The sequence below is a fragment of the Euprymna scolopes genome, chromosome 9 (assembly GCF_053919585.1).
Source record: "Euprymna scolopes isolate OS-2025 chromosome 9, ASM5391958v1, whole genome shotgun sequence".
In the NCBI taxonomy this organism is placed as follows: domain Eukaryota; kingdom Metazoa; phylum Mollusca; class Cephalopoda; order Sepiida; family Sepiolidae; genus Euprymna; species Euprymna scolopes.
The window spans coordinates 128,746,183-128,773,248 of record NC_136490.1 but is presented as its reverse complement, the minus strand read 5'-3'; the positions used below and the strand labels follow the sequence as shown (position 1 = coordinate 128,773,248).

Genomic DNA, 27,066 nt, shown 5'->3' with positions numbered 1-27,066 from the left:
CAACATTATTGCAGTCTGTTGTCCATTTAATTTAGCCATAAAAAAACGATGCTAGAACAATGTATCGATATTTGTTTAGTTGTTTTATTTTACGGCGTATCAACCCTTTTTTGATTTATATATTTACTAGCGGCGGGTACTCGGCGATGCCCGGGTGTTTGGAGGTGTGTGTGGTGTTAAATAAAAAAGAACCCGGGGGAGGGGGGATCGAACCCGAAGCCCTGAGGCGAAGTTTGAAAATAAAATCGACCAGCCAGAATGAGTTAGTGAAAGATGTTTGAATTTATTTAAGAACCAAATTGACAGGTGCGCGGCTGGAAGTCGTCGAGCGTTACGACGACGACGTACGTTTGTTATAAGCGAAGTAAAAAAAGAAAACAACGTTAAGACTAAGCGGGGGAAAAAAAACACAAAAAAACTAACGTAAGGCAAACGAACGATGAAAACAGAAAAACGAACACGTGAAAAATGGCTTAAATAAGCCTGTTTCGATATCAAAATTTAAAAAATCGAAAAAAAGAACCATCTCACACCACGATTCGAACCCAAAACGTTTAGATAATGAACCAAGGCGCTAACCAACTGAGCTAAGACAACGTTCACGAAATTTGTTCGGTTTTTCAACTATTTAAAGTAAATCAGGTTACGACGTCATCTGACGCATACGTAGAATCGGTCATTGTTACGAGAGGACCGTTTTTGTTGACCCCCCCCTGTCGAAAATTGTCGATTTCGGGGTGAAAAAGTTAACGTCTTTGGCCAATTTTTCGATATTTTTCGAGCAAAAGATGGAGCTTCGATGTGATACCGAGTTTGTGAATTTTCGTCGCGTCTGTCGAAAGTTTTTAGCAGACATCCAAACATACACACAAACATACTTACATACATACATTTTCGCTTTTATATATATACTAGCGGGGGGTACCCGGCGTTGCCCGGGTGTTTGTAGGTGTGTGTATGGGGGGGGATAAGTAACCCTAAAACGATGTTAAAAAAATCGGAAAAACCAAACCCCCCCCAAAAAAAACAGCGAAAAAAACTGCTGTGTGTATAGGGGGAGGGAAGTAAACTAAAGAATAAGCGAAGTAAAAAAAATAAAGAAACGTTGCCCGCGTGTCTAAAGATGTAAAAGAAAAAAAATAGTTTTGGTCATGAGGCTGGATTGAACCCGGGAGCCTTGACGCGGAGGTGAAACAAACTCCAACCACTTAACCGTGTAGGCCAAGAGTAAGAGGAATGGATTATAGTGTTAAAATAAGGCTTATAAAGCGAGTGAAAGAGGTTTGATTGACAGATAGCCACTAAATGAGGTCATCGCGGGAGCGTTACGAGATGACGTAGCAGTATTTTATTTTTTTTGTTTTACTTCACATTAGGGTTTATTAAATTTCGTATTTCGTTTCCTGTCTAGACATCTCTCTCTATCTGCCTCTCTCTCTCACTCTCTCTCTCTAACTTCGTCTTCCTTACTCTAAAGACTGTTACTAAAAAAGAAAATGGCGTCTTGCTGTTTTTTTTTTGTAAAAACTTTGATCGTTAATATTTTTTGTAAGCGTATTTTTTTTACTTCACATTTTTGGCTTGTTATTTTTCGTTTAACTATCGTATCTAACTATTTTTAATGTGCTAATAACTTTGGTAACGTTGTCATAGCATAGAAGTTCATAGTTTAGCCTGTGTGGGGGTTAAATTTTTTTTACCGATAACATGTTTTTTAAATTCAGACTGCCATTAGAGCTTGCTGACATCAAGATCACGTGACATGACTCAGCAGGTTTTAAATACAAGTTGACCCAAAATAAACGGTCCCGTGTATACTTTATATAAAAGAGTTCGCGCCCGTATTTTTTGGGGCAGTTATAAATCGATTTAAAAATGTAATGTTTAACATTAAAATGTCACTTTTTTGAGCCCCCCTCCCCTGCAGAAAATCGATCAGTTGACGCACTTCTGATGGTCCTTTTGGGCTAATTTTTCGATATTTGTCGTCCGGAGGGTAGGGCTTTAATATGATACCAAGTTTGTGAATTTTTGTTCCGTCGATCAAAAGCTTTTAGCAGACACACAAACATACATACATACATACATACATTTTCGCTTTTATATATATAGAAGACTAGCGAGGGGTACCCGTCATTGCCCGGGTGTTTGAAGGTGTGTGTGGAAACCCCGGGGGGGGGTTAAAAAAAAGTAAGTATGAGGATCGAACCCGAACCGTTGAGGCAAAGTTGTATATTAAAGTGTGAAAAAGAAAATGTATGACGTTAAGCATTGCCCCACCGCGAGATGCTAACGGAAACACGGTTGAATTTATTTAATTACTTGGATTTGGCAGGTGCTCGTTTTAATGAGTTAATGAGGTCAAGTTTGACTGCGGGATAGTATTTACTGCTGAACGCTTTTTTTTTCCCCCAAGATGTTATAGCAAAAAGACTAACCCACATGCACCGAGCGACAAATGTTGAATATTTATCTTCCCAAAATCGAGCAAATTAAATAGACAGGCGAGCTTCGTTGTTAACTGTGAGATATTACGATTTATATGTGATATAAAAAGTTTTAAAAAGTTGTGAAGAGACTGACCGCTTCTCTGAAAGAAGCCTTTTGTAGACAAACAGAAAAAGCGGACACACACACATACATACATACAAACATACATACATACATTTTCGCTTTTATATATATATAGATTTGCGGACTGTTATCTTCATCTTAATAGTTGTTATTACACCACTTTTCGGCCAACTCATCCCCTGGCCTTCTTTAGGTGATTTACAAGGCAATGATCCATTCTTACTTGGAATATGGAGGTCCCTAGTGTTTGCCGAAGTTGGCAGGGTGTTTATTGTTTCTCTTGAGCCACTATAGGATTGTGCCTTTCGGATTATTTAAGGTTGAATTCAGTCATGTTAGAAAAAGGCTTTACGCTTCAAGTTCTTTATATCTTCAAATATTTATTCATAGTGTTTGGTTTGGTTGTTTTGTTTTCTGGCATATTAACCCTTTTCAGGTCATTTAATGTCAAATCCACTCATTTTGAAAAAAGTTTTTATACTGTAAGTTTTTTTTTTTTGTATATTCAAATAGTTATTTGTTTGATGTTTGGTTTAGTTGGTTTGTAGAAGAAAATTGTTGCTTTTATTTTTGGATTTTGCTTAACATGATTGAGTTTTGCAAAGGGAAAGAAAAAAAAGATAACATCAATGTTTGCTGCATTTTAGGTCAGGAAGCCACTGTCTTTAGACAGACTGACATGGTAGGACCAGGATTGATATTGGTCCAGAGTGTGTACAAATATTAGAAACGGTATTTTCCTCAAAGGTTAAATTAAGCAGAAGAGTGGAAAATTCTATTGGAAGTAAACCGTAGAACTAGATCTATGTGTACAGGAAGCTATGTCATCAGAGATAGATTAAAGTTGGACAGCATAGGCAAATTTGTGTAAAACAGGAGTCTTCGATGGTATGGTCACATTTAAAGAATGGTTGAGAGTGCTTGGGTTAGTAGATGTAGAACAGTTAAGGTAGCAAGTCCAGTTCACAGGGGTAGGCCAAAAAAAAAACATGTATTTCCTTTAAAATAATTTATGTCGGCAATAGTATTGATTTCACCCCCTAAACACGTTGGAACCAAGAATTATTTCACAAAAACAACTATTTATGCATCGATTCAACATGCAGGTTTAACAAGAAAAAAGCAATTTCAAACTTAGACGTGGCAGATAGACGTAGTTTCTTAATGCAAAAATTACTTTAAAATATTACATTTGGACATGAATTGCTACAGATTCACGATAACACTTTTAATGTATAGAAGAAAGAAATGGATGAGAGTTCTTGGGTCAGTACGTGTAGAACAGTTGAGGTAGCAGGTCCAGTTTATAGGGGAAGGGCAAGGAAAACATGGGTGAAAGTGATGAAAGTGAACTTGAGAGAGAGAGAGAGAAAGAAAGAGAGAGAAATCTGGCTAGAGATGGGTTGGTGTTGTGGCCCGGAAAGGGTCACTAAAGAAGACACAGACACGGAAATGAGTTGGAAAAGGTAAAATTGAAACAAAAAAAAAAACAGCAGATCAAAAGAGCAACCGTCATAGTAAGTATCACCAAGATAGCGAACTACGAAAGTACACTGACCGCTATTTACCCCTCTCCTGCTGCGAGAGGATGTGGCATAAGGTTGGAAGGTGGGGAAATGAGTCAGTGCTCCAAAACAAGGCCTTGCAAAAAGATGCCTGAGTAGCCCCGTCCGCATTCCCCGGTAAGGGTGCCTCAGGCAACAACTTGCTCCTTCCGAAAGCCTGCAGGCACGGACTGGGAGCATGGATTTCCTCGATCTACGCAGAAAATTTTGCATCAGTCAGACAGCAAAACGGCCATCGAAATGGCTCAGTTTCAGTCGGATTGATTATCGAGGTCAGAACCTCGACTTCTCTGTGCTGCGAAAGTACACTGACCACTCCGAGTCGTAACACTCGGTCTATTTTTACAGTTAGGAAGAGTTCATTTTTAATGCATGGGTGAGTCCCCACAACAGTTAGTTTGGAAATCAGTTTCTTAAAGCCGTCCAGTACATGCCAGCATGTAAAACAGACATTAAACCGAATATGGTGGTGGTGGTGGTGGTGATAATGATAATTAGACAAAAGTGTTACTGGTTTAAAGTAGCTTTTTTTTGTAGGTTAGTTGTAAACGATTTTCAGACACTTTGACCCGAGATAATAGAGAACTATGAAAATCACATGCCTCAACTATTATTTAAAACTGAAAACTAAATCAGAGGATTGAATGAACAATTTCTATTTTTTTTTTTTTTTTACTTATCAGTCATCACTTATCAAGGCCAAAAGCCACTTGATGATAATTCCGTTTTACTCAATCTTCGTTTTTGATCGCAAGGTCAAGACTACTACTTGCTCTACGAAATTGCGAGTGGCAGCCATCTTGATTTTTTAATTATTCAATGTTTACATATTTTAACGTGCATTTCTCGAGTGGGGAAAATAAATTAACTTTTTTACTCAAATAATAATGCTTACGTTATAAGAAACATGAAACTACAGACTTATTTCCTCATATCACCCATAAACCCTATTTAGTGATATTAACGTAAATTGTTAATGAGACATATCGGCAGTTTAATGATAAAGAATATTATGAGACGATTGAAAATGATTAATGGAATAAACATTTATGACACAGATTATGGTGACAGTTTATGACAAATATTTGGTGACATTGGGCTTAAAGACGACTATGCTGTAGTCTGCAAGGAGGTAGTCCTGTTGTACCACTGATAGAAATTCATTAGAAGTAAAATTTGTTCATGGAAATTATGTTAATGTATTAAGATATGAGAAGTTACCTGTCCTTAGTTTTTTAAAATTCAAGTTCAGCAAATGCTAGCTTGATTTACAATTGCCCGGATGTTTGAGCCGAATATTCAACAATGAGAGAACATGCGATATTTGCTGATGCAAGGAGACTGTAATCAGCTGGAGAAGGAAGTCCAGGTTTGGATTGATCGAATCCGAAATTAGAAACAGAATCTGGCTAACTGGCTGTGTACATAGAAATTACTACCCAGCCATTGCGGCAACGGACAGTATAGATATCAATATTTTTGCAGCGTAGAGTAATACTTTTGAAACACAAGTGAAGCTTGACCCACCCTACCTAATATGGCAATTTGCGGACCACTTTATATGTATGGGGTTTTTATGCTGAAAGTGAGCCGTCCCATATATGCCGATCGATGTCTCCGTTCAGTCTCAAGAGACAATGGACACCCCTGAAAGGGTAGCTGCGAGTATAATTGCGAGGCAAGGATTGCATAATCTCCAACCATACCTCTCTTGAATTGACACTGCTCGGGTCCAGTAGCAAGGAGAGGCCCAAGATTGACTGGAAACTGCTGAAATAAGCGGAGAGCACATACAGTACCTTGAATTCCGAAATGGTCACTTATTTTAGTGCTGACTAGGCACAACGTTGCTTAACTTTGGTGATCTGATGGGAACTGGTGTGTCAGCGTTATTACGCCGTATATAATTGTTATGGTATAAATCAAAACCGGAATTATGTACAAAAGTGAGGTATTAGTTATGTTTGAATCAAATGTTCGAACTGACTTGATTATCGTCTATTTTTTTTCGGGGGGGGGGTCAATGATTGGTTGTCTTGAGAATAAAGATAAACTCTAATAAAACATGAAAAGCGTACAAAATAATTTATTCCTTGCATTTTTTAAGGGGAGGGGGCGAGTTAAGAAATCAAATTTAAGCCATCTTTTATTATAAAAAAAAATAAAGTGGTTACCCGTAGTTGTGTGCGACTCGAAGGTTTCCTTTGCATTGGCTACTACATTATTGAGATGTAAATGAGAGTGTCACTCCTTTTCTTGGATTGCACCACTTATCCTTGATAGAATGCTTAATGTTTATCAAAAGGGACATCAAGTAGCATTATTATGCTTATTCCATATAGCAAACGTTTCATATATATATATATATATATATATATATATATATATATATATATATATTTTTTTTTTTTACACAGTGATCACCACTTATCAAGGCCCGGAAGCCACTCAGGGATAAGGGTTATTGCAAGTACATTATATTATATATGTGTGTGTGTGTGTATGTGCAAGTACATTACATTATATATGTGTGTGTGTGTGTGTGTATGTGCAAAATTCAAAATTTAACAGTTTAAAGACGAAAACAAGTGCACAATTTTTTTTTTTTTAATAAACAAAGAATAATAAATATGTTTCTTTATTGAAAAGAAATTCTGCACTTGTTTTGGTCTTTAAACCGTTAAATTTTGAATTTTGCATTTCATATCAACAGTAGATTTTTTATTACTTACATATATTTTCTCAGTAAGTGGCCTCTTGTATTTATTCTCAGCAAATGGGATTTGTTTTAATAAAAGCTATACAATCAATTCTGATATCATTGAACTCCACAACAAAAATGGAATTATATAAAATGTAAAAAGTATTAAAATAATAATAATAATAATAATAATAATAATAATAATAATAATAAGATATTATGTTTCTGAATCTTTTAGATGAGGATTAATACTTTATGTTATTTGGTTTATTCTAACTATTGCTCTCATAACGTTTTGGTCAATGTAACCTCTGACCTTCTTTAGGTGTATCTTGTCAAACTCGGGAATCTTTCTATTGACCTCTGGACAGAATTTTGAACAAACCTTTTTATTTAATCCACAGAGATAGCATGCTCTCGTTCCATCAGCCATGACCAAATAAAAGTTTTAATAATTCGCAATTGTATTGTCAGTATCAAGTGTTTCTGTTGAATTCGGGAAACTGCATGGGATTCCAAACGGTACCCTTTAATTTAGTCTACAGAGGTACCGTGCTCTTTTTCTGTTAGCCATCACTGGGTAAAAGTTCTAAAGATTCGCAGTTGTATTTTTGTCTGTCACCCACACTGAGAATTGAAACTTTCGACCTTGAGACGAGTATAACTTACAACTGACGAAAGTTGGAGGTTACATCGATCGAAACGTTGTGAAAACGACACTCAAGATGAGAACAGTAGTCCGAAGAATCCAAATAATACGAGTAATCAATCTTCATCTAAAAAATGCAGGAACATAAACTCATTTTTGTCTAAAATGTGATTTGATTTTTCTATTCTGTTATTAACTGTGTTTCCAATACAGAGCCATGATCCACGGAGACTTTCGGACTTAGTTCCTGTCCTTCATCCAGCTATCAAGTTACTGATACGCTTGAAGCTCTACATGTCTACAAAGACGATGACAACAGGCTTTAAAAAAAATGGTAAACATAGGTTTGGAATAACGCTGATATCTACACCGCTTTATAGCGGAAAGCTTTGCAAAACATGTCTTCATCCAAAACTGCTTCTTTTTCACTCAGATAAGAAACGTCATGATTTTGAATCGGAAAACGGAATAAGAAAGAAAAAAGACAAAGGTAATAAATGACTTAAAAAAAAAGGAGTTTTAAAATAATAAAACTAAATAACAACAAGGAAAAGGTTGAGCCCTAAAAGAACACCATGCCAAAGTGGCAGCCATATGTGTTGCTGATCCCATTCATGCTGATGACGTCCATCTGGGCTTCTTGTCTACAAGATTTAGTATCGAGATTTAAAGAGTGATCTCTCTTCGCGACTCTGCCTCGTATCACTGCGAAGGGAAGAGATTAAAAATTACCCACCGCCGCCACCACCACCACCCACTGCCACAAGATTTTAAATAAATTTTAAAAAATTCTTTTAAAAAAATTAAAGATTGTAGTTGAAGAAATGTCAAAGTAAAATCCAAAAAAATGGAATGGCATTAAGAAAATAAAAGAACTGAACTTATCAATATAGCAAAGAATCCTTTTAAGCAAAGAAGCACACAATTCCGCTCGTTTGTCAGATAAACCTTGACTCTCTCTCTCTCTCTCTCTCTCTCTCTCTCTCTCTCTCTCTCTCTCTCTCTCTCCGTCTCTTTTAAGATTGTTTGATACTTGACAGAGTGGGGATCCATCGTGCTCCTTTTACATTGCATCAACATGCAATAGATAATTATCACTGATGCTACCAAATGCATGCAAAATTTTCACATATGCACATACATATATGCATAATATTAAACAAGTTCAAATATATTAATAAAATAAACTTAATGTTTTTAAAAAGTGCTCAATACAAGGTAGAGTGTTACAAATGCACTTTCTTTAAACATTTAGAATGGCCTACGAAAATGCTCAGCAAGCCATGTACTTCATCGGAGCTGAACTTTAATAACCTAATCGATGCCTCTGTTCAGTCTCAAGAGACAATGGACATCTCCTGTAATGGTAGCTGCATGTGTAATTGTGAGACAAGGGTTGTGCAATTCTCAACCACACCTCTCCTGAATTGGAACTTCTTGGTTCCATTGGAAAGGAGATGCCCAAGACTGACTGGAAACAATGCTGAGATAAGCAGAGAGAATATACTGCACCTGGAAAATCCCAAATAGTCACCCATTTTAGTACTGATCAGGCTCAACGTTGCTTGACTTTGGTGATCTCACGGAAACCAGTGTGTCAATGTGATTATGCCGTATATAATAATAACAACCTAATAATAATAAGTTTATTAACTTTCAACCCTGACAAAGCATACAGCTTGCTGAAACGCAATTGAATTTGCATAAGCTATTGGAAATTTTTACATAATGCATATATATATATATATATATATATGCACACACACACATACATATATATGCACACACACACACACGCATATATATATGCACACACACACATATATGCACATACACACACATATATATATGCACACACACACATACACATATATATATATGCACACACATACACATATATATATATGTGCATGCACACACATATATATATATATGCACACACATGCACACACACACACACACACACATATATATATATGCACACACATGCACACACACACATATATATATATGCACACACGCACATATGCACACACACACACACACACACATATATATATATATTGTGGTGGTCTACTCTGTTGTAAGTATGACCACTCTTCAGAGACTTTTCAGATTTTTTGTTCCCATGTATTAAGGACAGAATACACAGGAAAAATGGAAACGCTGAAAAATAACTATGTGCGACTTTCTTTAGAGTAGAATTGTGTTTGCACAGCATGCAATCAATTTTTTGAGTGAGGTACTGGGGGTCCAATGATGCACTGAATAATGCGATTGATCCATACCTCACAAAGTTTTAGTTTACCTTCTTTAGATAGATTATCTTCACACAGACCAGAAGCTCCATCTGCACTGTTGATGATAGTAACAGTCCAGCTTATGGGGACCATCATCAGAGAGAGCTCGATTTTTTTTTCTCAGAGTTTTCCGTTTTAGATGAACTGCTTTTACCACAGCTAAGAAGCCCCATCCAGCCCCCCCCCACACACACATATATATACGTATATATTATAAATAAGTTCGTGATCAGCCGTTCCACTTACGTTAACCAATTTACCGAAATTCTATTACTAATGATTACTATATTGTCCAATTGACTACTGTACACTCTTTAACCCTTATCCTCGAGTGGCCTCTGGGCCTTGATAAGTGGTGGTGCCTGTGTAAAAAAAAAACACAAACAAACAAAAAACACTAGCTAACTTAATTGACATTGTCTTAGAATTAAAAATTTAGTAACAATAAATAAGACCTTACATTCATTAATTGTATTGCGTCAAAATAAAAATTAATTTTTATTCTTTAATGTCTTATAAAATAAAAATTAATTTTTATTTAGAAGACATTAAAGAATAAAAATAAATTTTTATTCTTTAGTGTCTTATAAAATAAAAATTAATTTTTATTCCTTAATGTCTTCTAAATAAAAATTAATTTTTATTCTTTAATGTCTTCTAAATAATAATTAATTTTTATTCTTTAATGTCTTCTAAATAAAAATTAATTTTTATTCTTTATTCTTTAATGTCTTCTAAATAAAAATTAATTTTTATTCTTTAATGCCTTCTAAATAAAAATTAATATTTATTCTTTAGTGTCTTATAAAATAAAAATTAATTTTTATTTTTTAATGTTTTATTTCTTTTTCCAAACTTCAAATTCGGTTTCCTATTAAAATATCAAATTTTTTTGTTTTTTTGTTAACGTTTGTTTAGGCCTCTTGATTCCGTGGAGAACATAGGGCTGCAACGACGCTCCTCCAACGGACCCGGTTCTGGCTGGTCCTCTTCAGTTTGGCCTATGTCATTCTGCTAGCCCTGGTCTCAGCCTCAATCCTTGTTTTCCATGTCTGCCTCGGGCGACCAATTTTACGCTTTCCTTGCAGGTTCCATTCAAGGGCTTGTCTGGTGATGTTGGATGAAGGCTTCCGCAAGGTGGACCAACCCAGTTCCATTTTAGTTTTTTGATTTCTATCTCCATTGGGGTTTGGTTGGTTTTGTCCCACAGTTGTTCATTGGACATAGTCTCTGACCATCTGATGTTTAGGATGTATCTGAAACATCTGTTTGTGAATGTCTGGAGTTTGTGGGTGTTGGTCTTGGTCACTCTCCATATTTCTGAGCCATAGAGTAGAACCCACTTCACATTGGTGTTGAAAAATCGGATCTTATTCCGGAGTGAGATTTTTGTTAACAATGAACCAAACATATAGAAGATCATTGCTTGGAAACACTTAGCAAATCAGTGACCAAGATGAAAATGTAGAATTGGATTAGAGAGTAGATAAATATACTGCTGTTATCATGATTATCTAGTTGTAGAAGGTTTTCAGGTCTTGTACCGGTTTGCTCGACTTAGAGCACTGATAATTTATTTGAAGCAAAAAATTTATGGCTAGATACCTTTCTTAACAACAATTTCTCCAAAGAGATGAGTATTTTGTCGAGACACCCTCTTGCCATAGTGTTCTGCTAATCGGAGTATTATGTTTGTTCATTGTTAAGAATACCATCATCTACATAACCAAGTTGTTTTTCGATCTGCAACCACACTTAGACTCTACAGGAACTATTACAATCCATTCAAATAGGAGGATTGTTTGTCAAGGTTTATTCTTCTAGATCTGCCATGTTCACGGGGTAAACTCTTGAAGGGTGTGATATTTGACAGCTTTTAGGACGTTTGTTTTGCAAACTTACTTAGAATAGACATAGTTTGTTTGAAGCAAAACTTTTATGGCTGGATGCCCTCCCTAACACCAACCCCTCTATGGCTTCATGGCTTGCAGGGATCTGCTCAACTTAAAGCACTCATAATTTATTGGAAGCAAAAATTTTATAGCCAGATACCCTCCAAAGGGAGGAGTATTATAATGAGGTGCATAGTTCTCTGCTGACATGTGCATTGTGTTCGTTTTCAAGAATTTGGTAATTTGCACAACCATGCTGTTCTCCAACCTGCAACCAGACTTTCGTTGGATGCCACAGGAACTACCACTACCCATGGGAATAGCAGGATTGATTATTGAGGTTTACTCCTCTAGATACTACTACTACTACTACTACTACTACTACTACTACTACTACTCACTAGAAACTTTCACACAGGCCATCATCAAAGAATTCTCTTTGAAAACAGCCTGTGGTGTTCCCTGGAGTCTGAGTGACAACAAGTCTCCCCAGATTTCCAGTACTCTCCACCTCTTTTCACAACTTTTGCAAATTAAATTGCGTTATCACAGCAGTCGCCTGCCATTGGTTTCTAATTGGTAGTGGTCATTGGTCTTCACTAGAATATTGGTGGCAATAAGCCTCTCAAAAGGTCCCCATCCTCCTTGCACTCATCATCCAACAGAGGTCGTTCTCAAGAATGTGATCATCTACACAACCAGGTTGCTTTACAACCTGCTACTAGACTTGTGTTGGACGCCACAGGAACTACTGCTACCCATGGGAATAGGAGGATTATTTATCTCGGTTTACTCCTCTAGATCTGCCGTATTCTATCTTTATTAACAGGATTACTTCATTATTATCATTATTATCATTTTTATCATTTTTATTATTATCATTATCATCATCATCATTATTATTATCATTATTATTATCATCATTATCATTATTATTATTATTATCATTATCATCATTATCATCATCATCATTATTATTGTATATTATTATCATTATTATTATCATTATTATTATCATCATTATCATTATTATTATCATTATCATCATTATCATCATCATCATTATTATTGTATATTATTATCATTATTATTATCATTATTATTAAGAGAGCAACTATATAAAACCCCAAGTTTCCTTTGCATGAGATGAATGTTTATAGTGCTCAGTTCAAAATGTGTTTCTTTATTGTTGCCTGTGCTTGTTTCACACAATGCAGAATGGTCAAAGGTCAAAAGCCATAATACGCTTCTCATTTAATTGAACAATGGAAACTAAAGAAAAAAAATTGAAATGGATTACAACTAACCGCAAACGTATGAATAAAAAAATATTACACACACACACACACACACACACACACACACACACACACACACACACACACACACACACACACACACACACACATATATATATATATATATATATATATATATATATATATATATATATATATGCATGTAATACTTGTACTTAACATGCTGCCTGACAATAGACTGATTCCACCGTCATGACACTGCATATCTTATAGCCCTAGTCGATAGTATTAAGGTCAATAGTCTCATACAAGAAATTAATTACCTCATTTTTTTATGAATGAATTACATATTTACCAGCAATTTGAGTCGATTCGATTAGTTTACATTCCTTCATTGTTTATATATTAAAAAAAAAAAAAAACTGGAGGATAATTATCGTTTTTTAGTGCATTGCATAGAACACGTACACATGTGATTGTGATAGAGTGTGTAGGTACCAAATTTATGTTGGTTATTTGCTCATTTCTTTTTTGACCTTTTTGTTCGTTTTTTTTTTTTCATTTAAAAATTTGTGTACATGCTCAATGAAAACGCGCCTTTTATAGATTTGTATTGCACATATAAACATGATCTCATATCGAGATAAACACTAGCAAAACACACAACAAAATAACACACACACACACACACCGATGGATAAATCTATCTAATATATATGGTAATTAAGCTACACAGAACATTCCGCGTTTTGTCTCCAATAAGGAATCATCATAAGGAATTCATAGAACCAGATAACGTGAAAGTTCTATGCCTTTTAGCCTGACGATTCTTCACAGAGATGAAAGGCAGAAGATTCTGTGTATCATAATTGCCATATATACATATTTTCATTTCTTTCTGTTTGTTTGTTCATAATATATGACGTCATAGTAGATGACATCATATATGACGTAGACTGTTTCAACGTGACAGCTCCGGGTATATATATATATATATATATATATATATATATATATATATATATATATATGCTGTGTATATATGTTTTTTTTTTTTTGTTTTTTTTACATGGGTGTCACCACTTATCAAGGCCCAGAGGCCACTCGAGGATAAGGGTTAATAGGTATACATTAGTCATTGTGATTTTAGCATAGTAAACAGTGGGAATTTTGTAACTTGGATTACTTAGGGGGACGATTCAATTAGAACTTGTTCACATTGGACTTTTTCTTGTATGTATGTATGTATATGTGTGTGTGTATATATATATATATATATATGTGTGTGTGTGTGTGTAGGTATATATGTGTATATATATGTAGCTGTATATACTCGCTAACCCATAGAATGTTCACCTACCTCTTATCTATTATGTTTTTGCAAGGCACCCTTCTCAGTAGTCAAGCCTTAGATAAGCCTTAAATTGCTCAGGTACTCGGGTGTGAAAACATGTTTTGTTTCTGATGACCCAACCATGTGGCAGATAATACTGTGTCGCATGATAGCTGTGGCACAAAATGATCATTGGAAAAATGGTTCGATCACTCTACCACTTCAGTAGATATCTCACTGCCAATGCAATCCTCTATCTCTATAAAAGTCATGTACGTCCTCAAATGGAGTACTGTTGCCATATCTGCAAAGGAGCTGCTCAGCATGCCATATACAGCCTTTATAAAGTTCAAAAGTGGTTTAAAAACCTAATAGGTAATGCCGTTTTCTCTTCCCTGCAACTTCTATTTCACAGCAGAGACATTGTGAGCCTGTCTCTGCTCTCTCATTATTTTCATGGTAAGTACTCGACTGAGCCCCAATCGATGGTTCCCCTTACCAAACTTTCACAAAAAACACAGACTAACTACAACCACTATATATGATTTCCTTCATCTCTGTCTGTGCCTAAATCTAAACACAGATTCCAAGAACAAAGCTTCTTTCCTAGAACTGCCTGCCTGTGAAACACTGTTCTGCTGGCCTGCTTCCCAGTTAAATACAACATGGTAGCCTTCAAATCCAATGTAAACAAGTTCTTGTTGAGCCGTTCCTATAAATAATCAAATTATACCCAATTTACAACATCATTGATTACTACACTAACATCTTACATTCATTAACCCATATCCTCGAGTAGCCGTCAGGCCTTGATAAGTGGTGACTTTCAAGTAAAAGAAAATGATTTGACATGCATAAACATATATGTGATGAAGGTTGTTAAAAAGAAAAAAGCAATCGTGGATATTTTAAAAAATGGGATTCGAACAAAGAACACTTTCAAATCCATTTACGCTTCGATCACCTCAAATGACAAGATTTTGACAACTGGTTTGTTGGAGGAAGGGAATCGTGTTAATCCCTGATAAATACAAACTGCCTGCATTGTTCATAATGAGAAGAGGATGTCTATGGATAATTTTTCTGCTCTTCGCCCCGACCCCTTCCGCATTTTTCGTCCACACGCACACACAGGCATTCAATTATTATAGGAACAACAGGACTCACGAAAATGAATTCAAAAACTACCTGGCCGATATACCCGGTGAACCAAGTGCAAGAGAGAATCAAACAACTGCACTTAAAAAGGACGGGTCAGAATATTAAAAAGGTCTCTCGGTTGGAATATCTGAGTTAGTGGGAGAATGTTTGGCATCCGGTAGGATGCTCCATCCCCAGCTTGAACAAACTGATGAGAAAAATTAAAAAAAAAAAATGGGAATAAGTAGAAGAAAGTAAAACAAAATGGATGTGCATAACTTCAAAAGCGTTCATAATTTTTACGTTCATTTTGTCCGTTTTCGTAGTGAAGTTAATCACCAGAATAAGATTAACGAAGATTAAATCACAAAGAGATTAAAGACTTCAAAGTTTTAGATTTACAGAAAAGAAATGGTATATGAATTACTTTTGTAGCTCATCTGGCTAAACATGACGAGGATGCATCCAACAGTCAAACGTTGAAAGTCTTTGCAACAGTATAGGCTTTCTCCTCTCCAAAGTCCAACCCTTTCTTCATCATGGTATCTGGTTCTACCAGATCAAACTGTCTGAAGATAGCAGCTTCCTGACCAATACTGATGTTATTGTTTAATTTTTCCTTTCCCTTTGCAAAACTCAATCATGTTCTGCAAATCCAAAAACAAAAATAACAATTTTCCTCTATAAAACAACCAAATCAAACACCAGAAATAAATGTTTGAAGATATAAAGAATTTGAAGCTTAAAATCTTTTATCAAAATTATCAAATTCGGCATTAAATAACCAGAAAAGGGTTGGTATGCCGTAAAAATAAAACAACCAACCAAACCTGATGGTTATAAGAGCTGTGGCAATGTGTTATTATTAGAGCTATCTGAAAAACAGGGCTTTGCCAACAGTAGAGGCTTTCCCCTTCCCCATCATGGTATCTGATTCTACTAGATACTGGCTTCCTGACCCAAAAAATTCACAAAACATTAACGTTATTCCTTCTTTTTTGCCCCCCCCCATTTCCCTTTGCAAAACTCAATCATGTTCTGAAAAGCCAAAAACAAAAACGACAATTTTCCTCTACAAAACAAAATCAAACCAAAGACCATAAGTAGATATTTGAGTATATTTAAAAAAATTGGAACATAAAATTTTTTTCAAAAATTATTGGATTCAGCATTAAATAACCAGAAAAGGGTTGATATGCCAAAAAACAAGTGAAGCCTGCTTGGCTCCAGTAAGTGCACAATGAACGAGGCATAAAAAAGGTCAGCATTTGCCCCCTCCCCCATTTAGCCTTAAAAGTCCCCAGGGGACATCAAATCCTAGTGAAAATGAACAGTGCAGTTTTAGGCCTTAACATATCTCAATTTGAGTTCTGCACTATGCAAAAAAAGAAATGACTACGTCCATCATTTGCCCCCCCCCACCATTTAGCCCCCAAAGTCCCCAAGGCATCAACATATTTAAATATGAGTTCAGCACCATGCAAAGCTGCTAAATAGACATACACAGAAAATTTTGGACAAATATGGTAAAATAGTCCCAAAAATGGAGTGTTTTTATTAGCCCTAAAAAAAACGCTGGGGCACACTCAAAAGTTATTGTGAAGTATAGGCAAACAAAATTATATATAAATCAGTTAGTTAGAACTTTTCAGAAAGTTTTATAAAAATCTAAGGCATCAATTTTTTTAATAAGCACAAAAGTGTTCATTTTAGCCATTTTAACCTGAAAGGCACCCCTAAGGGGACAACTGGAGTTTTTCTGGAAAATCCGTTCTGTTACTTTTTTACTCATATCATGTTTAATGTTGGTGCAAAATTTCCAAACATTCCAAGATGTAGTTATTGAAAAAAGTGCAGACAGACGAACGGATGAACAGACAACGGTGAATTTACAGATCCCCCCTCCTTTTATTGGGGGTGGGGGACCAACAAAACAACAACCAAATCTCATTGTGATAAAAGCAGTTGCAATATGAAGAGGAGACGACATCATATCTCTAGTCCTCTGTGCGTCTTTGGCGAAACATGCTGCTGCTCATGATGAAGATGATGATGATAATAATGATGATGTGGATGATGATGCATGTATTGATATATACAACATTCAAATATTGAAGGTCTTTGCCAGTAGCAGCAAAAGCTCTCCCTCCCTCCTCAAAAGTGTAAGGTTAGGCCAGTGGCAATAAGACAACACTCGCATTACCCAGCTCATAGAGCTACGATGAAGATCCAGGAAAAATAAACATCAAATCTGTAGGTCTCTGCTCGTCTCTGCCTCTGTTCATGGCAAGCAAGGATGTGTCAGACACAAAACCGCAAATTCATGGAGTGAAGATAACAGTGCACATGTGAAACCAGCTATTCTTTGTGTCTTCTGGGCCAAACCTTCCACAACTTTGTATGTAACTACTGGTTGTTTTCTGCTTTGGCTGTTTCAGGTAAAAACCTTGCAGTTCTGCAAGTATAATAAATACCTACGGCCAATGAGAAAGAACTTTGTGCAAATCAGACAACCCTGAGACACGATCTTTGTGAGTGCTGAGCAGAAGTCTGATTCACTAAACAACAAAAGATATTAGGGAAACGAATGCCAACAAAAAATCATCATCGTGAATAATGATCAACAAGCAAACAAACAAACAAACAAACAGTAAAAACATGAAATAAGAGTGTGACTGTCAGAAAGATTCTTATAAAAGAAACAAGTCTATGTCATTGGAGGCAATAAGCGAGAATCCTCAATTGCCAATTTAGGGACTCTGATCAAAGTGTAGTATTTGTACTATCCTCAGTAAGAGTAACAAAAATAGCCCGGTATTAAGATACACGTAAATATGATATTTTAATTCATGCAATTTTATGTATTTATTATTATAGAGACAATTCTCTATCGATTATCATATTGAACCTAATATATATATATATATATATATATATATATATATATATATATATATATATATGACTTGGGTGTCATTCGCTAGAATCGAAACCAAAACATATACCTTTCCATCTTTATTTCTTAGCCTCTGAGCCACGTCCATATGCATCACCTGTCATCCCATTTTAAAAGATGGAATCGCTCGATCGGTGAGGACAAGATTCAAGCAAGCAAGCAAGCAAGCAAAGACGCCCGGACAGATCATGCAATTTTATAATTATTAAGATTTCTCAGAATCCAATCCCTAATCAAACAGTTTGTCTAGGTAAACAGAAACATAGGTGCTACGGTAGGTGTATCAGAATTTTTTGTGAATTTTTGACATCCCTAACAGAAAACTGCGAATAAAATATAAAAAACTCGTAATTTCTATTTTTAAAGTGGGTTGTTTATTTTCTGTATGGAATATACTTCCAAAATAAACTATTAAAGTTGTTTAAAAAATAATAGAAATATTATTTTTTATTTTTTAAAAAACAGTGTTTACAAAGTGCCGGTGCGTGTTCAGCCAGCCATTTTTTTTTTACGTATGAAATCAATTGAATTTTACGAGTGAAATTTTAAAAAATTTTTAAACTTTAAAAATCTATCAAAATTTTCTATTGGTTCAATTTTTACGATATTTTCAGGGTCAATGTGAAATTTTATGCTCTTTCCAATAAACCGAATATAATATTTTAGACAAACGTTTTTTTTTTTAATTCACCCCCCCCCATTTTGAAATGTCTATTAAAATTTAAAAAATTAATTTACTCACGAAAGTTTTATATATGAATTGAAGATAAAAGATCAATAAATAAAATATTCTAATTTAAAACAAAACAAAAAAAGAAGTGTTTTTTGGAAATTTACCTGTAAAGTCCAAAGTGTGAAACCTTTTTTTTTTTTAAACCACGTTGATTTCTTTTTTTTTTTAATGAAAGCTCATGTTATGCTTATATCAAGTAAATACTGGACGCTGACGGCAATTTTTTCTATTTCATTCAATGTTTTTTTTTTTTAGATATTTAAAAAAAAAATTCACTCGATGAAATAGAAATAAGATATAATAATCAAAAACTCATGTATTTCATTAAGAGAATAAAAAAAAATCAGTGGACTGGATTTTTTGTTTAACGGAAACAAACTTATAAGTGAATGTGTGCTTTTTTTCAGCTATGGAGACCCAAAATTACTAATTTTGGTTAACAGCACGCAATAAAAAGACATATTAAGTCTGGCGTCTATCAGAAGTGATTTCTGCTGTCTCACAAGAGTTTCTAGGAAAACCAATTAATATGATTCGCAAATGGCTTGAAAACAATAAACACAAATAGTGGTGAGCATTTTTGAATTTTAAATAAAATCTCACATTGTGAATTCTTTCTTGAAGGATATCGGGTGCTTACGGGAGGGACCACGTGATGGTTGCCAATGTTCCTAAGTGAAAGTGCTCCTATGTAACGAACGGATTTCGAACTTGGCACACCTAGGTTGTTGGGACGACAATGAGAAGTGATTTCTGTCATTCGAAAAGAGTTTCGAGGCAGATCAATTGACATGATTCCTGAATAGCTAACAAACAATAAATGCAAATGGTGGTGGTGGTAATTTTTGGAATTTTAAAGTAAAATCTTACATTGCGTATGTTGTTTTCATATTCATTTTTTTTTATTCGTAAAAAAATATGATTTGTAAATAAATGACACAATTTTTAAAATAGGAAGTGACGTTTCAATCATCATATATATGATTTAATTACAAGTTGGAATTCAACAGCAATCAACACCTGTTCGCCAGGGATTTTTTCCCTCAATTCCCAAATCAACAGTTTCTAAATCATTCATTTTCCTTTTGATTGCAGTATAAAACTGGTGTAGTGCAATTTTAGGAAATCCACCCGACCTGGCTTTGCCTGCTCTTTGAAAAGAGGTTAGTTTATTGCTAATCGTCTGAGGCACCGCTTCCGAGTAATGCCAACTGGGCAACTCAGGCATATTTTACAGGGTTAGCATGTTCCTCCTGTCAGATGCGGAATTTGAAATACAGCTCTCTGACCCTTGTGTCACATCAATAAATAAATATCAACTCCTCTTACGTGCGTGTCCTAATTTCTTTTTTTTTTTTTAAATTAACCATGACTTTGAAATTGATACTAAAATGCTAAGTTGAAACCACTATACATAATTTCCCCCACTCTTTATCTGTTCCTAAACCTAAATGTAGATTCCATGAACAAAGCTTCTTTCTTAGAACTGCACGCCTGTGGAACTCTTCAGTTTGCCTGCTTGCCAGTTGACTACAATATGGTCGTCTTCAAGTCCAATGTAAACAAGTTCTTGATGAACCGTCCCCTTAAGTAATCCAAGTTACCAAATTTTCACTACTAACAATTACTATGATATTGCCCTAGTGACTACTGTACACTCATTAACATTTTTCCTTGAGTAGCCTCTGGGCCTTGGTAAGTGGTGACTCCTATGTAAAAAAAAAGTATGTAATGAGAAATGATGAATCTGTAGAGAAGGGATAGACTTTTTGGTTTTGTAACTGGTATAAGGTCATGAGGAGTTTTGTCATAACGTGGACAGATATTGTCAGCTAATGGACGAAAATATATCTTTTGTGTTTGCTTTAAGATGCGCAAACTGAAAGACGACTAACAAAATATAAAGCCTTAAACAGAAAAGTGCATCAAACGTCGACCGTAAAGTTCAAAGAATGGAATGACGGAAGGAGGGGGGAGTGAAAAGGAAATAAAAGTTTCATGTTTTAAACGATATTCGAAATGTAAAGATATGGCCGCTATTGGGTCTATAGAGAGAAATAGATATATTAATGATAATATTTTCAATTTTATATACAAAATAATAAAAAAAAAATAAAAACGGTAAAAATGAACGAAGTATCGATGCAATTGGGGCAAGAATGAAAACTATTGAGATATTGTTTAAGAACACAAGAATACATTTACCGAAATCTGAAGAATGCATTCAAAGTATTCAAAAAGAAATCATTTTCTTTTTTTTATTCTCTCTCTCTCTCTCTCTCTTCCTTTGCTTTATTGACGGCATTCAAAACCGTCTATGGTTCCGTATTCAAGACTAGATACACAGCTGATGTATGGCTAGCCTCCATTTTCCTGTACTCTTTCGATCCACTTTCTTGTTTGGCAATGCATGTTTTCTAATTAGTAGCACAATTCTTTGAGTTGAGTACACTTCGTTTTTATCGGCAGCACCGGTGACATACGTTTCGACTGAATTCTCAACTAAAACACACACAACGCTTTTTAACAATTCTTCAAAGATTTTAACAACAAAAAATAGAGGGGAGGGAATGGGTAAATAGTTGTTTTCAAACTTTCTATGTAAAACTATGACTTAATATCTACATAACTAGTTGTACTTAGCCGGCACTGCCCAGGATGCAGTGACGTCATATTAGTCTTTAATTTTTTTACAGATTAACATTTTTTTCTAAACTTATACAGAAAAAGAAATCAAATTTTAGTTATAAGGGAGACAATTCTCTTAATATTCATCAGTTTCAATATTCTTAAAACTGTTTATGTTTTGCTATCTCTGATTAGACTAGGTTACGCACTGATATTACCATACTCATGGCAGTTTTCTAAGCCTTACTACTTCCGTGTTAACTCACAACAAATTGGAAGTAGGTGTATTTTGTTTGTGCAGACCAAGATCACAGTGTAGTATCTGTTCTGATGGTATACTTCACCTTTTCTCTCCTCGGTCAGTGAGGGAGAAATCCTTCATGAATGAAACAATTTTAATTTTTGTTCATATCCAGAGTGCCCCCTTTTGTGGAGCTGGATTTTCCCTACATTAAGAACCGACTTTGTGCCCTTATGGGGAGACAAGTAAATAGGAACATCACAAAAAGATTGCCATAGAGGGCCAATATACTAGCTCTACCTGGTTTGTGCTTTATTTTAACAGAATCACACACCCTTTCCTAGATATGTTAACAAAAGTATATTACAGAAGCACACGTCAGGATTCTGGGTCCATAACTGCCCCGATTTGTTGCCACAACGTTTAGATGTAACCATATTTATTTATTATCTTTGCGTAAGCCCATTATTCCTGAAAAGTATTGATGAGCTCACCGCATAACAAAAAATATAAATGAGTTTTTATACAATTGAGTAAAACTGTTTAGAAATTGTTTTATTTATCTCATCTTCAGGCAGTTAGCCACAAGGTCAGTTGTGGTTTAGAAAAGCCAGTGCACTAGGACAAACGCACTTTGGCTTACAAGAAAAAAAAAAAATGGCTGTGCAGGCAAGTCAGCATTCCCCAGTAAGGATGTTTCAATCGATTAGCAATAAACTAACCCTTTTTCCCAAAGAGAAAGATAAAGCCTGGGGGAGGTGGATCTTCTAGGACTGAAAAGAACCATGCCCCAGTCCGACAGTAACAAAGCCATGATTAGCACTGATTATCAAAGACATTAATTCGCTGTCTTGATACCACATTGTAAATACAGTTTCCTATTCCAGTAGTTTCTTTCCAAGAACAGCAAGAACTGTAAAATCTCTATCCCATTTGAGGATTTTTGATAAGGTGCAGAAACGTATCTTTAATTGACCCTACCCTTCCTTCTTCTTTGCAACCTCTCTCTCACAGATGTGATGTTGCTAATCTAAGCTTTTTTTGTAAATACTATTATGGTATGTGTTCAGAATTTTCTGATTTATTTCATACTTCCTTTGTTCCAGTTCGTTCGACTCATTTTTCTAGTGGTCTTCAGCAATTCGCTGTTTTAATACTTCATACAGTTTTAAATTCCTAGAACTGAAGACTTGTGGAACTATCTTCCTGCCCACTGTTTTCCTCCTAACTATAGCCTTACTCTTTTCAAGAGTAAAGCCAATGGGCATCTCCTGTCTTTGGTATAATTATCTTTTAGTCTTGTTAGCTCCTTACATCAAGTGACTTCACGCTTTGTCTGGAGAAATTTCCATCAAAAAGATGTCCTGGACTATGAGCAACACCCGTGTCGAACTCGTTTTCTATTTGTGTTCTTATAAACGCTGATAAAGAAAACGAAGCAAAAACATAGAAAGTATTTGAAGACTTCCGTCATAAACCAAAGTAAATAAAAATAACAATTATAATAATTAAAAAGCTATGAGGAAATAATTGAAAAGCTATGGGTCAACCGTTGAAGGTTTTTAATAACAGGTCACAAACGTTGACAGACATCGTGACTGGCCGCAATGAACTACTCACGAGGGTCATTGGGTGTGGCTAACTGCCGGACTTCTTGTTGATTCTCAAATTATCTCTTTCCTTTTTTTTTTTTTAATTTCTTTTTTTTTTCTTTTTTTTTTTTTTTTCCTGCCTCGGTTTTGTGTTTTCACTACTTCGTTGCTTTCTATGGTGAGAAGACGCATGGGGTTACGTGAATAATTGCTACCGGGTGTCCCACACCAGCTTAGGAATCTCCATAAAAACAAAAAGCCCTTCTCAGATATGCAAATGTAAAAACAACAACAACAAAAAAAAACAAACAAACAAAAAAAAAACAAGAAAGAAAGAGAAGTCACCCTCGTTGCAAAGATCAAACCTCGCAGACAATGTGGAAAGTCTTGTGAGAGAGTTCTCAAAGTCAAATGACTATAAGATGAAAAAAAATCACACACACACACACACACACACACACACAGATCTTGCATATCTACAAAATAAAACCACAGACCCCCCCTTCTTCATGGTATTCATTTTTCTCCTGGGAGTTGCATGCTTATCATCTTCTCACTCTCTTGTGGTTTGTTTGAGAATTCTCTCAAGGTAGGTCCATGCTAATTGGCTGAGGTCATCGCTTGGCTCGTTACAGGTTATATCAGTTCAATTAATGTCCGATAATCAGTCAGAGGGTTTTTATAATTTAACAATGCTGTCGGAATTAAAGCAAACATACAAATAAATAAATAAATAAATAAATAAATAAATAATAATAATAATAATAATAATAATAATAAATGGATTGAGGTGATTATGGCGGCTTTTCTTCTTACTGCTTTGAGGATTAAAAATAGATCGGGGATGGGGATTTATGCCGGAACTGTCCAAGTGCAAATCTAGAAATTAAGAAGGAATATTTCCATAAAGTTTGCTGAGTCAGTTTTTCTGTCTTGATTTATAAAAATCGTTAGATATCAACTTGTCAGCTTTTTTTTTTCTCTGTTGTCAAATGAGAATCAGTTTTCATTTGAGAGGAAAATTGAATACACTTAGATACATCTGAGAAAGCTCGGGAGTTACATCGGCTGAAACGTTGTGAGAATAACATCCAAGATGAGAATAGTGGTTCGAATAATACAAATTATCAGTTTTTTTTTGTTTTTGTTTTTTACATAGGCATCACCACTTATCAAGACCAAGAGGCCATTCGAGTATAAGGGTTAAAGAGTGTACAGTATACAATTGGACAATATAGTAATCGTTAGCAGTGGAATTTCAGTAAATTTGTTAACTTAAGTAAAATTTATTTGCAAACTGAAATCAGTAAGCTGTAAAAACATTCAAATTAAAATGCTGACATTTTAAAAGGGGCATTGTAAATTTCTAATAACCGAGTTAAGGCTAATAAAAAATAAAATTTCAAAAGTATGATAGTAATATGCTAAAAGAATTGTAATATATATATTTTGGCCGTAGTAGGATCCTATCCATCCCTCTCCACAATAATAGACTGAACCAATCTAATATATAAACAGCTATATGTCTGTCTGATTGTGGATCTGTCTGTCTCAATATTTTCCAAACTCTATCTCCTCCGAAACTAAGTCACAGAGTGGCCCTAGGGGCCTCAACTGGTTGGATTTTTTACGGGCCGTTCTTTTATGAGTCTTTAGCTGGTTAAAATTGTTTTTTAAGGGGTAAAAATGGATCAAAATTTTAAAAACAATCGTTAAACATTTTATACCTTCATCTTAGTTTATTTTTCATTTATAATCGGTTTATTCGCATGTCTTGTTGGTACAGTGGCAACGTCACCAGCTTTGAATGCTACAGTTTCGGTTTCGATTCTAGTTGATGACACCTAAATACTTTTTTTTTTTTTACTTTTGAAATCACGACTCTAAAAATATATACGAAATCTGTACAAATTAAAATATCATATTTAAGCGTATTTTACGCTCGGGCAAAGCCGTCCCTACCCGCTAGCATCATATAAGCAAGCATAGAGAGCTGAATGCAGTCCTCTTTTGAGATGCCAAGTTTATCAATCAGGAATACGCTCCCGACAGTTTGACTGACAGAAAGTGGGCCACTATAACAATTGTTTCTGTGTTAAGCTGATGTATGATTCTGGGTAAACCTAGGAGGTTCATCCTCCCAGGCTTTATCTTCTCCCTTTGAGAATAGATTAGTTCATACTAACCATCTGAGGCACCTCTATCGCGAAATGCTGATGGGGTTGCTCAGGAATTTTTTGCTGACCTACAATTCCCACCTTCTCACATTTTCTCACAGTGGAAGAGAGGTAAAACACGGGTGCTCTCCTTTAAGAAGCCAAACTAAACAGTCCAGGATATATTCTTGAAAATTAGTCCTATTTTGAGTGGAGCATTGTGACACCAATAGTTTTGCTCTGTTGGGGTGAGGTATTGTTTTGTGTAGTCCTAGGAGGTCGGCTCTCTAAGACTTTCTTTCTTTGAGAATGGGTTAGTTTATGACCAACTACTTGAGGCGTCTCTACCAGGGAATACTAAGAGCTGCTCAGTCTATTTTTGTGGGCTAGAATTCCATTTGGTGGACTGGATTTTCAATTTCTTCTTTGCAGGAGGCAAGTAAATATCATAAAATTAAATAAGCAATTAATAAGAGGAATGACTGGAATATGGAGGTCTTAAAGTCAGCTTATGAGATTGAAGAAATTGGACCTAAATCACATTTAAACCGTTACATCAAACTTTGATTCTGGCTAGCCCATTTTCTTTTATTATTATCGTACTATGTTATTAAGAATATAATAATATTTTTTACTATAAGTTTATTTTCTAGAAATTATATAGTCTCACTAGAAAACTAATAATATTAGTGATTAGACGATTCCAATATCTTTCCTGATTCCGATACAATTACAATCTGTAAATATTTAACTATAGAGTTATTTATTTCTGATTACTGTAAAAACACATGTTGAATATGCAGATATTTTCTTAAATGTAAATATACACTCGTGGGGGATGATCTATAGATTTTAGTTTTGCTGGTAGTTTTTAAAAATCAATAAATATTTATTATTTTATCATTACTACCAGCAGTGGTACAAAATCAATTAAAAAAAAAGACAATTAAAAAGAATTGTTTTTGGCATTGGAAAATAGGCATATTTTTTTCTGATTCCGATACTGATTTAGATTCTGATACTCCCAAAAGTTCTGAATTTTTTTCTGATTCCCAATTCCGATTATGATTAATCATCCTAACACTATATGAAAACATTTTTCAATTATGACAAAAAAAAAAATCAAAATAAACAAGGGAAATAACTCATTTTTAAATGCAAGACTGTGAAAAGAATTACCTCCCTTATAATTAAAATTCAGTTAAATTTATACAGAATAAAATAATCTTGTACATAAAATAAAAAACAAATGCTTTCTTCAATTTAGCAGCTCTGATTTAAAAAGTATTAAACACAATCCTCTGTTTTCTCTTTAGATATATACCTCTAATAATATAAAGCTTTCAA

At 35.0% G+C, this 27,066-nt stretch overlaps 1 protein-coding gene across 7 annotated transcripts in view; it reads right to left on the bottom strand.

The window, feature by feature from the left end:
- Positions 1-27,066, bottom strand: part of LOC145284828 (myocyte-specific enhancer factor 2C-like) — a 347,716-nt gene that overhangs the window by 197,724 nt on the left and 122,926 nt on the right. The gene's annotated exons all lie outside the window — the stretch shown is intronic.